The 4,004-nt window shown below is 52.8% G+C and overlaps 1 protein-coding gene across 3 annotated transcripts in view; it reads left to right on the top strand.

Moving 5' to 3' along the window:
- Positions 1-4,004, top strand: part of LPCAT1 (lysophosphatidylcholine acyltransferase 1) — a 44,024-nt gene that overhangs the window by 13,118 nt on the left and 26,902 nt on the right. Inside the window, exon 1 of one of the 3 annotated variants that reach the window (XM_010857113.1) lies at positions 1,575-2,716. The exons of the other annotated variants lie outside the window; for them this stretch is intronic. The gene's annotated coding sequence lies outside the window, so the exon portion shown is untranslated. Of the gene's footprint in view, positions 1-1,574; positions 2,717-4,004 lie in introns of those variants that run through there. 3 annotated transcript variants of the gene reach the window in all.

Here is a 4,004-nt window from a genome sequence, read left to right as displayed (position 1 = left end):
CGGTGAGCCCTGTTGTGTTCAGGATGCTGTCCGCTCGTTAACCTGCAGCTTCAGCGGTGGTGCTTGTCCCACCTTTGGGGCTCCCCCTCCAGGCCTGCTCACCACTCCCTGTTGGCGCAGATGGACTGAGGTGCTGCCTCCGAGGCCTGGGCGGGGCGCTGCCACTGCTGCTCTTCCCGAGCTGCCTCCGAGGCCTGGGCGGGGCGCTGCCACTGCTGCTCTTCCCGAGCTGCGTCGTCCTCTGTCACCTGGAGGAGCAGCCGCCCTGGGCGTGTCACTGTGCGCCCGTGAGCGCTCTGAGCGTGGCGGCCCCCAAGCTCCTGTGCACCCCGCTGTGTGCTTGTGCTCTGACACAGGCAGCAGCTTGAGTGCCGGGGTCCAGCCCCGGTGGATCCAGGGAAATTCGAAGGGGAGACGGCTTCGGCGATCAGGATACGATAGCTTTAATTAAATATTAATTAGAGATATAAAGAGTAATAGAATAAGGGTAGTTCAGTAGGAAAATTCAGTGGAGAAAAAAGGCTGAATAACTTGGTTTATGTGGAAAGCTAATAAAATTCCAAAATAAGGAATTTACGTCACCTAGCCGCAGGCGTCCTCCCGTTCTCCCGAAGGAGAGGAGACACTAAGGCCTCCCCGGTCAGATCTTAGAAGCCCAGGCAAAATCACTAGGCTTGACGAGCCTCCATGCTCCAGATGGGAATTCAGCCAGAAGGTGAGAGAAAAACGACATGGGGAGACCAGTCTTTCGAGGAACTGATCCCAAGTCTTTATTTTCCAGGGTCTGTTTTTATACTGAGATGTTATACAAAAGTCACGCGGGGTCAGCAGTCCTGACTTTATTAAAATCAGGTGCTTCATACAGATGTATACAGAGGTCTTAGGGGTGTTACATCATCTTCTGGCCAGGGGGCCTGCTGACAATTTATGACCCTCTCCTTGTGACAGTGGTCAGTCAACACTTATTTCTCTGTTTTGTTCTTAAAACAGACGCCACCTTCCGAAGGTACCAGATAAAGTTACATTCTTATAGGGTGAGGGTGTAGTGGGTTTTAATTAAGGAAAGAATTTGCTTAGCCTAAGGTCTAATGTGATTAATATCAAGGGTTAATACTTATGTCTCTTATATGTTAATTATATTCATTAATGTGTATAAGGGGCAAGGGATATGGAGATGTAAACATTGGCTCAACAAATGAAAAACCCTTCACCAATACAATTTCTAATCAGCCTACTATACTATACTAATAGTTTTCTAACTTCTCTAAAGAACCTGTTTTTAGAAGGTTTAAAGCATCTCGTGCCTCTCACAGTTGGGAGGATGTGAGCAATCACATGTGGCCAGACAAGCCTGTCAGGCAGGCTAGAGAACCTTCAGAGGAGTTTGTAGGTTGAAACACTCCTATCACACCCAGGAATTATTATTAACTGGAGCTCTAAGTTAACTGCTTCTTCGAAAGAGGTGGTGGGGGACAGCCCCCGGTAAAGTCAGAGGTGTAGGTGAGAGCACAAAGTAGTAAAGTAGGCAGGCTCTGGTTATGGGGGTAGATGCTCGAGAATTTCCAGGGGGACTCCTGAGGCTCGATCCCGCCTTTGCGTATGTCAAGCCTTCTTCCTCATGACCTTTGCCACAGGCGGAGCTCCTCACGCCGGCTCCCAGCACTTGAGGGTCCATTTGTAGGGACACACAGGGGACTCTCCCTGGAGGGGCTGGCATCCACAGGCCGTAGGCGGAGCAGGCTTGAAGCACAGTCCCTGGTGGGCCCTGGACGGTCTTCTAGACAGGCAGCCTGAGAGGTGGGGCCAGTGGCCGAGGAGGCGGGGTGTCTGCCCTCTATTTCTTTGCAACAAAGTTACAAGATAATAGTAAGAGTTCAAAAAGATATACCATTTAACCTAAATTTTAACAGGAAGGAAAGGCTATGTTTTAAACTGCTGCTGTTGCTGCTGCTAAGTCGCTTTAGTTGTGTCCAACTCTGTGCGACCCCATAGACGGCAGCCCACCAGGCTCCCCCGTCCCTGGAACTAGTGGAGTCGAATTTAAGTACTTATAGAAAGCGCCGTTCTCCGTGTGAATTGGGGGAGATAAGGTACTTCTGAAAATAACGCTCCAGGCTCTTCCCTCAAGAAGTTAGAACAGCAGAGTAAACGTGAGTGGAAGAGAGAGGCGCCTGTGAGATCCAGAGTTCGTGCGGCTGAACGGTCCCAGCAGGGACGAGCGACAAACTGCACGGGTGGCTCTGTGAGCAGGTTGGTAGAGGAGGGGCCCGTGTGTCCTCTCAGCCTGAAACATCTGAGAAACACAAATCACGCGAACCGCACCCCGGGCGTCAGGGCAGGGTTCGTGTAACTCCAGGCCAGCGGCTTCACGCGATGACCCTGAAGGTGAATGACAGGAAGTCCAATGGGAAGAGCGCCTACCAAGGACCCCCAGAAACTTCCTCCCAGGCGAAAACGCAGGCATAGCTCCAGAAGGTGGGAAACCCAGGTAAACAATCTGAAAGCATGGGAACAGCCATCAGAAAGCGCCGTAGGAATTCCCCCAACAAGGTGGGCTGGTTTCTGGTGTGGTGTCCTCGCTGCAGGACTCCCCTGAGGACGGCAAGGTGGAGGCGGTGGCCAGGCTGGCCTTCCAAAGGCATGTCTACAGACAGACTCAGCGAGGCCTTCAGAGAGGTGCTTCCCACTGCTGGAGCCGAGGCTGTGATAGAAAAGCGTGAGTCATGAGGACTGGGTGACAGACGAGCACATCCTCTCCCCGCAGGACACAGGGATGAGGTGTGGCAACGTGACCCCTTCATGTTGACCCCAGAACAGGACCCTTAGAAATCCGGGATGGGGGGGCACCTTCTCACCAGCATGGTCCTGGAGTGGGACACACACCCCCGCTTCACAGGAAGCGCGTCACGACGGAGCCGGAGTCGCGGCCCCTGTCTCACCCTGCGCTAAAACTGGAGGGTCGTCCTGGGGACCCTGGCCCCTGAGGGCAGGGGAGGAGAGACAGTTCAAAGTCGTGTGGTTACCGAGTGCAAGTTACCATGCCTGCTTCTGTTGTTATGAAACAGCGGGGAGGTAAGGAGGTAAAGTGAAAAGGCCAGTAATCTTGCAGACATCTCCTGGCAGGGCCAGCCTTGGGGAGGGCCATGTTAATTCCTTCTTTCCTGTAACCTTCCACAGGTGGGCAGGGTTCTGTGAGTCAGGCCCTTATCTATGGACAGAATCCTTTTAGTGAACAAAAGCAACAGGAAGCAAAGGTTAAAGTAATAAAACAATTCCAACGAGGAGTCAGGATTGGCTCCCAAAACAGCAGTGTGTGGAGACGGCCCACACTGGCCGCGGGCAGCATAGGCCACTGTGGCTGCATGGCGTGTGTGATTGAGATGCGCTGTGTCTGGATCCCTGGACATGACGGGGGAGAGAGTAAAGCGGCTCATGCACTTTGTCCTGAGTGCTCATATGATGGAATTTCAGGGGTGTTGGCTTAAATTAACTGCTTGCTGAATTGGTTTCATCACCTTTGTGTTTTTAAATGTGGCTGCAAGAAAATGTAAAATGACTCACGTGGCTCGCGTTGTATTCCTCTGCTGGCCTTGATGGAGACCTCAGGGATCAGGGATCCGTCAGGCTGCGGCTCTGCAAGTGGCAGAGACCAGCGGGGGCGGGGGTGGGGGCCAGCAGTGAGCTGCTCAGACCTGGCTCTCTTCCTGTCTCTTCTGTCTCCTGTGCACCAAACCTATGTATCTCATGTGTGTATTCTTGCAAATCACCAAAAACTGCACCTATTGGTCATGAGGCTCTGTGAGTCTTGAGTCTTTTCATCACTCCGCCCCCTCCCCATTTTCTAATCAGAATTTCAAGTTCATCACAAAACTCACTGGTCCTGAGCATCCCCCTCCCCCCACCACGTGGAACCAGAGCGTCTTTTGTACTGGACCTCCCGCACAGCTGCCCATCCACTCGGCCTCCGCTGACCCCGTGGGTCCACCCTCACCAGCCCCCACAGA

This window comes from Bison bison, unplaced genomic scaffold (genome assembly GCF_000754665.1).
Source record: "Bison bison bison isolate TAMUID 2011002044 unplaced genomic scaffold, Bison_UMD1.0 scf7180017864377, whole genome shotgun sequence".
Lineage (NCBI taxonomy): Eukaryota > Metazoa > Chordata > Mammalia > Artiodactyla > Bovidae > Bison > Bison bison.
This window is presented reverse-complemented; position numbering and strand designations above follow the sequence as displayed.